Genomic DNA, 12,242 nt, shown 5'->3' with positions numbered 1-12,242 from the left:
AGGAGAAGGAGAGGAAGGTTGCTACAATCTCCAACACCAGTTCAGCCTCAAGTTGTAGTTGAGACTCCAGAGATCATGTCTCGTGAAGGAGAACCTAAAAAAATGACAGAAGATGAGAAGACCTTCAGAAAGGATTTCTTTGATATGACAGAGATGGTGAAGGTCCTTTATGAAGAGAGGAATAGAAGGTTGCAAGAAGAAAGTTCCAAACCTCCCAAAGGAGAAGGCTCTTCAGGAGGAGGTAATGGAAAAGGAGGTAATGGGAATGGAGACAAACATCCACCCTATCCACCATCTTCTTCATCTTCTTCTTCACAAGCATCTTCACCCTCTTCCACTGACACAACCCTTACTCATACTGATCATCATACTTCAAAAGGAATTGGTAAATCACCTTTTTTAAAACTTGATGTTAAATTTGATCTGCCTATGTATAATGGTGAAGTGAATGCAAAGAAGCTTGATAATTAGATTAGTCAGTTGGAGGTCTATTGCAGGATTCAAAACCTTCAAGAGGATGACATAAAGATTCAGTTAGCTTCCTTGAGAATGGAGGGTGCAACACTTGTATGGTGGGAATCAAAGACCCAAGAGGAGATTAAAAAACACAGTAAGATTTCAATTTCTTGGAATGATTTCATTGCTGCAATTAAAAGACAATTATACCATCTAGCTTATATGTAGAAAGCTATCATGAATTGGCAGAAATTTAGACAGTTGAAAGGTAAAAATGTGCAAGATTACACCCAAGAATTCAGAAAAATGTCTCTAATGTTAGGTGTAGATTTGCAATCATAGGACACTTTGCTGAAGTACATAGGGGGTTTACACAGTTACCTTAGGCATACTATATTAATGTTTAATCCCAATAATCTAGATGCTATGTGTGTGCAAGCCACTCATCTTGAGGAAAGAGGGAAAAACACCCTAGAAGAAGGTAGTAAAAATTGTTTAAGGGTAAAGAGAAAGAAAAGGGTTTCAAGGGAAAGAAAAATGCATCCACTAAAAAAGAAGGAGAGAAAACAATTTGTAAACATTGTTCCAGAGAGGGTCAAGATGAAGCTCACTTTTGGAAGCTTCATCCTGAAATGAAAACAAAGAAATTCAAAAACAAAGGAAAATTAAAGACATTTGCAATCACTCAAGAAGAGGATTTGGGATCCAAATCGGGTGATGAAACTAAAATCACAGCCATGGGGTTTCAAGGAAAGGAATCCATTGCCAACACTAGTTCTTCAAGCTCGCAAAATGAAACTCCAAATGAAAGAGGAGAATAGAACTTTTTCACATAAGGGTGATCTCAAAACATAACAAGATTGATATGTTGTTTGATAGCAGCTCTCAAGCCAATCTTATCTCATAAAACATTGTCAAGATTTTAAATTTGGAAACTGTTCCACATCATAAACCGTATCCATTTGGATGGGTGTATGACAATGCACAATTGCAGGTTACGAGAAATTATAAGTTGAGATTCGCCATCACTGCAAATTTCAGAGATGAGGTGGATCTTGATGTTCTGCCATTAGATATTTGTGGCATCATTTTGGGCAGCCCATACCTTTATGACAGAAAAGTTATTTTCCATTGACATGAAAACAAATATCACATGTTCAAACCAAATCTTATGCTTGTTAATGCAAGGCAGATGAAAATATTGGTGAATTCGAGCAAGAATCTTGTGCTTCTCATGATCAAACCCAAGAATGATATTGATTATGAAGCGTTTGATGGTTGTAATTCGAATTTGAAAATTAATTTGGTTGATGTTGTTAACCAATATAATGAAATGTTTCAGGAATCAAAGGGATTACTTCCCAAGAGGGGAATCCAACCTGAGTTACAATTGCAGCCAAAGTGTCTTCTTCCTAACATTGGCATGTACATGATGTCAGTGATGGAAAGGGCGGAAATTAAGATGAAAATCCATGGATTGTTGAATAAAAGGATCATTCGGCCTACTCCTTTACTGTGTGGTGCACCTCTTATTTTGGCGCCCGAGAAGAATGGTAAGCATTTCCTTGAATGGGATTCAAGAAGTGGTTTTCATCAAAGTAGAGTTGTTGAAGGAGATATAGGGAAGACGACATTCAAAACCAGGAAAGGTTTGTTTGAATGGCTTGTTATGCTTTTCAGTCTTTTCCATGCTCCTACTACTTTTACGCATATGAAGAAAGATGTGTTGAAGCCATTTCTAGATAGGATAGTCTATTTGGATGACATTTTCATTTTCAGAAAATTTCATTATGAACATGTCATGTGTGAGAAAAAAATACTTGATGTCGTATGTCAAGAACATTTGTTTCTGAAGATGTTAAAGTATATGTTGGATAAAACTTCTTTTTGTACTTGAGCCATGAAATTGGTTCTTCCAAGCGTGTTCAAGTTCCCAAAGGCTTTTTGGCAGTTTGCATGGGACGTTGAGAAGGTGAGATGAAGTTAGACGTCTCCAAGATTGATGTCGTAATAGTCTGTGGTGGTATTGACTCCATTCCTCCAAACACATGTGAAAGAATCATACATCCCCATGAAGTTGCAGATGCCTTTGCTTTGCTCGTAATTTACGCAGGCAAGCTCAAGATAGTCATTTGGATAAGAGGTTTTTTGGGACCAGCCCAATTTTGGAGGAGAAATTTTGTTATTTTTCTTCTATTGTAGTTCATTTGCATTCGTTGGCAGTGGTGCAAGAGGTCTTTCAGTGGGGAGGCAAACAACGAGAGGCATTTGATGCTTTGAAACAAAATATCAGTATATCTCCAGTACTTTCTTTTCCAGACTTGAGACAGTCATTTAAGTTTCAGGTTGTTGTATGTGACTATGCCATGGGTGCAGTCTTTTTGCAATGTGGTAAGCCCATTTCTTTTCATTCAGAAATTTTCAATGATAAAGTGTTTAAGTTGCAACGACAAAGGCACTTCCATTGGATGGGTTTTCTTCTATTCCACTCGGTCAAAAGGTATAAGAAAGGTATAAGCGACAAGTTTGTTGATGTACTTTCTATGCCTATAGTTTGTATAACTATTTTCCTTAAGCATCATTTTTTTTACATGAAATTTATGTTCATAAAAATACGTACTTTCAAGATGTATATTCAAGCTTGAGTTAAAGGAATCAAGTGGAGGAATTTGTTTACCATTTTCATCATAATGTATTGTATCATCTTGGTAAGAAGGATGTTGATACTGATAGTAACATGGAAAAATCCAAATATTTTATTGAAAGACTCCAAATGGTACATCAAACAGTGCAAGAACAGCTTGAAAAGGGAAAAGGAAAGTACATAGAAAGGCACGACAAGCATTATATAGATCATGAGTTTCAATTCAGTGATCAATGGGTCGAGATTGAAAAGGTGAGGGAACTGTACCCTCACTTGTTGGTCAATTGAAAGTGATATTTTGGAGTCCAAAGGCTTCCAATGGGGAGGAGTGATTAGGTGCTCAAAATTAGGCTCAAAAATCAAAGTGTTAGAATCTTGATAAACTTAGATTCAGATCAAAGATCATCATTCTGATTCCAACTGTGTGAACGAAACTCGAATCTGAGCTCATATACAGAAGTTAGAGAAAGGTAAATTTCAGGTTTGACTTGGACACATTGCAGGATTGGATGATATGGCAAGTCCCTTCAGCGAATGAGGAGGCACCAAGTAGCAGGCCTCCATTGGTCCCTGCATGTTGAAAATCGCAATCGCAAGTAGGTCCGCGTTAAGAATCGGCCCCAGAACAGCCAAGGTGTGTTGTGATAATGCAAGAGGGAAGGCATTCAAGAAATGGCCGGAGGCGCGATGCGAGAATCGCAATCGCACATCGGTGAAGGGAGGTGTTACAGAATCAGCCCCGGAAGGTTTGAGCTGCGATCTGATATCGCAACAGGTCCCACATATGTATAGGACCACTAGTTTTCTGCCTATTGCGATATCCCGGATGCGATAAGGCTAGGTTTTAGTTTAATGTCCAGCCGGGTCCGTCGTATCGCAATCACACATTCCTCGTCGTGTTCACAAACCATAAGACCCGCCAGACTTCGCCGATTGCAATTTGTGATGGAAAGTCAGTGTTGACAGATTATGGCCCACCGCGCAGCAAAATTCTCACTCAATTAGCGGTTTTTGGAGCGAAATTGTGGGCTCATGTCGGATTTGGAGCAATTTGTGGAGCGAATAATGGGAAAACAAGGGGAAGTCATAACTTCTTCATTTTTTCACCAAATTGGATGCAAAAATAGGCTAGATAGCCATTTTTGGACATTATGGACTGATTGGAGTAGGTTTCAGAAGCATTTCAACATTGTAAACACTAATTTTTACACTTTTGAGCATAATAGAGAGGCTCAAGCCATTGGAAGCTGGACCAAGGAGACGTAGCCCAAGATGGGTGAAATCCTTTACCATGTTCCTGTTGTAATGTGTTTTTGATGATGTTTTGTATATGTTTATGATGATGTTCAGTTTCTGATTTATGTTAAATTTCTCATAAAATTAACATAAAAACCCTTCATTTTACTTGCAAAAATTGATGAATCCTTAAGCACAATGAAAGCATTTTGTTAATAATCTGAGGAAGATCTTAGCACTGCAAACTAATAATCTAATTCAAATGAATATGTTACTGAATAACGATGTAAATATGAATAATGTTATGATGTTATGGGGTGAATTTGATGTGTAAATGAAGAAATGCAATTATAAAAGAAAAGAACAATATAGCCCTAAGAAAAAAATTAGCATTTCCAAGATAAATATTGCAAGAATAAGATTGCTGGAAATATTGTTTGGATACTACAATTTTTCCTGATTCCCAGTTTGGATACCTTATTTGAAGGAATTTTTATTATAAATACCTAGATAAAATTGGAGCATAATATATATGGTTTAATATATTATTCCAAGAACATACCAATGAAATGCACTCCCTCTAACCATAGGAATGATGAGATGTGAACATAGAAACTCTATGAGTAAAGGATAGATGAATACATTTGAAGATAATCCAAGTAATAAGAGATATAAGGTGCACAACATAAGTTGGGGAATACTCTAGACGCCTTAAAGGTGGAGAAAAAATGTGATTTATGAAGTGAACAAGTCATCTTGGAATTTTTTCTATAACTTTCCTTTGGTATGTTTTAGATCGTAAAAATTGGAGGCTATAGAGGGGAAATATTCATGTAATTGTGTGTTTTAATTTAATACTTTGTTTCACTATAATTTTGGATGTATTATCTAAGGAAGTTGGGCTTCTTGAATGCTCTTGAAATTTTGTTCAAACAAGTCAGCTTGGAATTTTTGCTATAACTTTTCTTCCGAGATGTTGCAAATTATGAAACTTGGAAGATATGGAGGAGAGGTATTCATGTACCTGTGGTTTAAATTTCATATATATTCCCTAAGGAAGTTAGGGCTCCTGAATTCTCCTCAAATCTTCTTAAAATAAGTTATCTTGAGATTTTTGTTATAACATTTTTTCAAACATGATTGTTATTATGAAATATAGAAGAGAATGAGGAGATATATCTAAATATTGTGGTATAAATTTCAAACCTTGACTCACTATAATTTTGGATATATCTCTGAGGAATTTAGGGTTCCTTAATGCTCCTGAAATATGCTTCAAATAGGTCATCTTCAAATTTTCATTATAATGTTCATATGAGATGCCTTAGAATGTGAAATCTAAAGAGATGGAGGATATATCACTAGGTACTTGTGGTATAAATTTTAGACCTTGTTTCAATATAATTTTCGAGATATACTCTGAGGAAATTAGGGTTCTTGAATGCTTCTAAAATATGATTCAAACAAGTCTGCTTGGAATTTTTGTTATAACTTCTCTATGCCATTTTTTTTACTATAAAACTTGGAGGAGAAAGAAAAAAATATTTAGGTACCAATGATAAAAGCTTCATATACTTTTTTCACTATAATTTCAAAGATATTCCTTATGTAAGTTAGGGTTAATAAATAATCCTAAAATCAAGTTCAAATAGGTCATTCTGGCATTCTTTCTAAACTTATTTTCAAAGACTTTTCAAACTATGAAAATTCAAAGATCCAAGGATACATATAGAGGTGCCTAATGTAAAAATTTAGTAACAAATTTTCAAAATATTATACATGGAATGTTGTACAAGTTCGTTCTTGAGAAGAGGCCAAAAAAAAAAAAAATGGGAGAAGACTTGGTGAAGACAGATGTTATTAGAAAACCTAGTGAAGGAAGAAGCAACTAATGTGCCTAGTGAATGTAGAAGTGGAAATCAAACTCAATGAAGTATGCTTGTACCTACAAATATTTGCAGTAATGAGCACTGGTGTCTCATGTAGATTGGTGCCTACAAATATTACAGAAAAGGAGGTTAGTGTCTCTTGTAGGTTGATTCCTACAAATATGGAAGTAGGGTGGATTGTTACCTCTTGTATATTAGTGCCTACAAAGTTTGTAATAGTAAGTTGGTGCCTAAAAATTTTGTATCAATAGGTCAGTGCCTACAAAGAACTGATATAAAGACGTTTTCATCTATATCTTGTGTTCCATATGTGAGATTGTTTGCTTATGATTCATGAATGTTTAGATAAGTAAGAAATTTTCCTATTGTAATTCACCCTCACCCCTGTCTCAATATAAGTGTGAATGCAATAATTGGTATAAGAGAAGGATCCTTCTAAAGAAATCCAACCACTAGAAAGAATATCTCAAATTTTACCACAACCAAACATGAAGGTTCTTTCAAAAGCATAGATCCATTATGTAATGGAACAAATTATGCCTTCTAAAGGGTAAGGATGGTGACTTATCTAATGTCTCTTGGTTTTGGAATTTAGAAATATGTAGTGAATGGTATTAAAGCTTTAGAAACTCCTCCATGTGATCAATATGGTAAGAAGGCTTGTGTAAATAATGCAAAACCCATGAATGTCATCTTTTGTAGCCTGACATAATCAAATATTGTCAAAGTAATGCATTGTAAATATGAAAAGTACAATTGGGACAAACTTCAAAACAACTATGAAGGATATGTAAAGGTGAAGAGAGAAAATCTTCCAACCCATAAAACATAATTTGAGAGCTTGATGATGAATGAAGAAGAAGATATTGCATCCTACTTCCTTTGTGTGGATGAGATTGTCAATACTATCAGAGGACTTGGTGAAGAAGTTAAGGAATCAATGAATGTACATAAGGTGTTGATATCTCTCCCCTTAAGATTTCATGCAAAGGTCTCAATTGTCGAAGAAATAAAGGATCTTGAAAATATGAAAATGGATGAGCTACATGGGATTCCCACTGCATATGAAATGAAGATAGAAAAACAAAAGTTAAGTTCGAAGGAGGAAACTTTCAAAGTTTCAAAGAAGATATAAGAACTTAAATATGGTGATTACTACAACAATGAATCAAATGAAAAAGAAGCACAATTTGTGAGACAGTTGAAAATAGAACTTGGAAACTACAAAGGTAAGATATCATTCAAATGTTTTAATTGTGGTAGCATATGTTATTGGATTCAAAATTATATTGAGAGGTGTGGTGAGGGTGAATCGGTATAATACAACTTTTACTTATTTAAACATTCAATCATCGTAACACATCAATATCATAAGTAAAACAAGAAATGCAACATAGAAATGGTAACCCTTTCAGGAGAAAACCACAAAACTTCATTAAATTATTGTTGTTTGTAGGCACCACCATACAAGATAGACCAATCCCTTCAATTTTGAAATTTTTAGGCACCAACCTGCAAGAGACACAAATCCCCTCTACTGACTTGTAGGAACTAACCTACAGGGGACACCAATCCTATTTGTTGTTTTGAAGGCAACAACCTACAAGAAACACCACTGACCCTTTTTTGTTTGGGTTGCAAACTACTTCTATATTTTAATGGTCAACTATGTAATGTGCTCTACATTAATCATTGATCTTATCTATCACATGAACCATGTGCTTCTTCAAACAAAATATTCCAAACTACACTTCACCAATGTTTCCAATTCATTATACATTGGTACAACCAAATGTTTCCTTCAATCCAAGTTTCTAAACATACATGACTTCATAAATCTGTAATTAGCTAGGTGCTTCCTTCAACCCACCTTTCAACACTTAGAAATCATGAGGCCAAGTAATTTATGCCATTTTTAATACTATTGTAGCCCCAGAGAATACAAATGTGCGTCTAATTTGTGCCTACACTTTTACAACACTTTCCCAGTAGTTTTACAATATATATATATATATAATCTCCCTTCTCTTCAACCTTATTAAATTTTGGCACTTATAAGTGTTATTCTCTTAGTACTCTCGGTGCTCCCTTCAATCCAGTGAAGCGCTTTAGATTCCTCAGAACCTCGAAGCTCCCTTAATCCATTTTTTTATGAATTAGCATTTATATTCCTTATTACAGCACCAAATTTGTATATAAAATGTCCACTAACTTTTATATTTACATATCGAAAGAAAGCTTGAAATCCTTTAACACTTAAAACACTAGCAAAGCCAAGGCTTTCTAAGTTCATTCGACAGTAAAAGATTATTTCAGTTACTGGTGAAACCTTTGTTAATTGATAGACCCGAGCACAGAATATTAGGATATCAGAGGTTACATCCTTCTCATCACTTCCAATTATTTCAATTTGTCGACATGTTGAGGGCTCTAAGCCCTAGGTTCTACTCCTTAGCACTTCGTGAGCAGGGAAATGACTGGGGGGAAATATACGAAATTTATAGTAAATACTTGGATCCCTCTCTTTATGTTAATATGATCATATAGTGATATACGAAGGGTTCTTATCCCATAGGCGTTAAGCCTTAAGCACCATGTGACCAAGGGTGTAACCAAGAGCGATCTATACTAGAATATCCAAAAGTCTCATAAAATTGTATGCTTATCGATATGCCAATATGCCACGGGGCCTTACCCTTAGTTGCTAGACTTAAACATCTTATAACCATGAAATGAGACAAAGGGATTTTAGACCATAATATCAGTCATTCTTGCAAGAGATACACCTTTCAGTAAAACAAAGATATATCGATATGATAAGGGTGGGGTTAGACCTCAGGCACTAGTACTTAAGTGCCTCATGACTAGGATTTGTGACTGAGAGCCACCTATACTAGGATATCATTGACGTTGGAGGCATGTTCCTTTAAATAAAATGTGGATATGCCAAGGATTTGATAGATGGATTGTCTACTGGCATAAATACTTATGTTTGTTAATATAGGGTGGATCAAAATAAAGTGCTTTGCAAGGTAAATCACATTATAATAAAATTTGATGTTTTTCTCAAAAGTTTGACTTATTGTGTAATTGTGCCTTGAAATTCCTTCTCGTCCATCTATTGTTCGATCTAGATCCATTGTCTCGATAGAGCTAGCACCTTAAATCTGCTTCTCTACCCTTATCATCATTAGACTTCATACTACCCTATACTTCACTTCTCTACTCCAAGTTTTCTTTTCATACTTTTCGAACTCGCACGAGATCTAATACTTTCATACACACTCATTATTGCACTCATGAGTCTTCTTATTTATAGAGATTTGATATTGTATTAAGGGGTTAACATGAGTTCTAGTCCTTTTGGATGATCATGACTTTGGTCCAATATTATTCTAAATTAAATTGAATCCTTGACTCGGTTTGATTCCTCAGATTTACCTTAGATTTTGGGATCTTCCTAACTTTAACATATAACAAAAGGGTCTCGTGTACCCATTATGGTCTTCCCCTAGATTCTACTATAGAAATTTGGTGATAAAATTGCATCTTCTCAAGAAATTTAATATAAATCAAGAGACACAATGCTAATTTATTGCTCTATAGAAATTAATTCACAATTTAGAACAACATTCACAAACATGCATCAATCACATACACAAGTACAAAGATATATCTAAGGGAAACCAACCGATGTTGGTATGAGCGGGCGTGACCTAGGTTCAGAGTCCGTTGCGCACCAACAAAACCCTCAACTACTGGCCCTTTCAGCAACGACCTGCAAGTAGATTGCGGTCTCACCCAAAGCAGTTATGAGAGGCTGCAGAACCATGATTTTGTAGCCAAAGGGATATCCGCGCAGTGGTGTCGTGTGTTTACTTCTAATCTATATTGATTGTATAACTTTGTGTGCATAATAACTTTGTGCAGATTATTAATTTAACAGAATCGCATTAAACCCATAAAATATAAGAAATAACAATATATCTTACAGTTCTTCGCATAATTCAGTGAAAACATACATAACAATACGAATGACAACAAATAATAAACACAGAAAGATACAAAATTCTTCACCAAAACTTCTTCTTTATTAATATAATTCTTCAGTACAAATATGTCTTTGACCTACACACCCAACTTCAGACTCTTCCAGGCATCTGCGCACTCAGTTGTGGAGCCTTCCCAAAACTACAGACTACAAACGCGAATACAAAGATTCAATTTACTTATGATATTACATTACATTATTATTTTCTTTCGCTAAGGCATTACACATCCTTAGATACATTTCATCTTTACAAAAACCATGGTCAACATACCATGGATCCACTAAACAAGGACTAATACTCGATACCCGTTACAAAATAAGGGCTTTATCCCATCCCCAAAGCCCTAAAAGTCTGTGTGATGAATATATCTTCGCCAGCTCTGCGTGGTTCGCTCCTTATTTCACAGGGTCTTTTACCTAAAACTTGGACTAAGTTGGGCCATGCCCAACAGGCCCCCAACACTCACCCGTGACTCATCCTGAATCACTCAGCTTGGAAGCCCTTGATCTTCATTGTGATCCAGTTGTACACTGCATTGTAATGCTGGAGCATTTCTGCCATCAATTTTTCTTCCTAGAATGCTTCCTTCATTAAAGCTTCTGTAGTAGGGGCTAGCAGTCTTCTGCAGTAACAACGCTTCCCTTCTCTTCAATTCCTTCAACCTTTCGTCCACTACCTGGGAAAGTTCCAATATTTGTGCTTTCCTTCAAAGCTCATATATTTGCGTCTAGAGGTTCTTTCCTTCAGAAAATTTGGCAAGCCTCTGCAAGACTGGTAAGGTCTTCACAGCTATCAGGATCTCATCGTGTTGTTTCTGCTTGGCCTGCATTTCCTCCTCAATCTTTAGGACATTTGGATCCTCCTGTAGTGAGGTCCAAATCTTCATTATATCATCGAGCAGTTTTCCACAATCTGCCACCGTATCATATATTCCTTTCAATGTTGCGCTGAGGTCCCTTTGTCTCTGCTCCCGAACCTCTAGTGGCGTACTTCGCTGCAACCTTATTTGCAGCTTTGATATCTGCACTTCATAGTCAAATTTCAACTTAGCTATAACATTATTTGAGTCCTTGATCGCGAGGGTGAGCTTCGCAACCTTTTATGTTGGTGCTTCATCCTAGCGAACCTGCACGTCCGGAACTGTGTTGCAATACTCAACAATGGCCTTCTCCAGTTGTTCTTGTTGTTTTCTTGCTTCCTCCCTATCCTTGGGAAACTGCCTTAATTCCTTCTACATCGTTGCTTTCTCTAACTCCGTCTTTTCTTTTAACAGCGACATACGCTTCTCTCATTCCTACAATTCTATAATGATGCCTTGGTGAAATTCATGCAGCATCTGGAGGAGTAGCGCAGTTACATTCATATGGACATTGTGCCATGCTTTGGCTTGCTCTATGTCTATTGTTTCTTCAAATTTTGGTGCCCCAACTGGCACGTGCAGCATTCTAACTCTGTTGGGTTACCTGCTCTGGTTTCCTTTCTACCTGCGGCAACGCCTTCAGCTCTGCGATGCACTATTGTACCTCAGCTAAGGTCATCTTGCAGCAATCATCAATATTATCCCAAGTTTTTGTGTTGATCTCCTAGATATTTTCTACTATCTCGTCAATGTCTCCATCAATGAGGACAAGCAGCACCACTCCCCTACTCTTATCTACCTTCTGCTTCTTTCTTGGCTGCATTTTCACCACAAAGGATGAATCTTATGATACCTTTACATTGTTGAAGTGTTCTTTGTGTTCCTTTTTTCGCCCTATTTCTTTTGTCCCTTCATCGACATCCCTCCTACTCATACCCACACCCTGCGAAGTACCCTTCTCTGTTCCAACTACTCCAACCGTTCCACTAGGTGGAGTCATCCATTCCTCCATCCAATCCTGCACTACCGCGAGGAGATCATATTTTGTTACTAGGTATGGAAATGGGTGCCATGTCTCTATTGGGTACTTCCTTGATTTCACATAC

The sequence above is a fragment of the Pinus tabuliformis genome, chromosome Q (genome assembly GCF_031772625.1).
Source record: "Pinus tabuliformis cultivar Carrire ecotype Pingquan chromosome Q, CPIR1, whole genome shotgun sequence".
NCBI lineage: Eukaryota > Viridiplantae > Streptophyta > Pinopsida > Pinales > Pinaceae > Pinus > Pinus tabuliformis.
Note: the sequence above shows the minus strand (reverse complement) of the source record.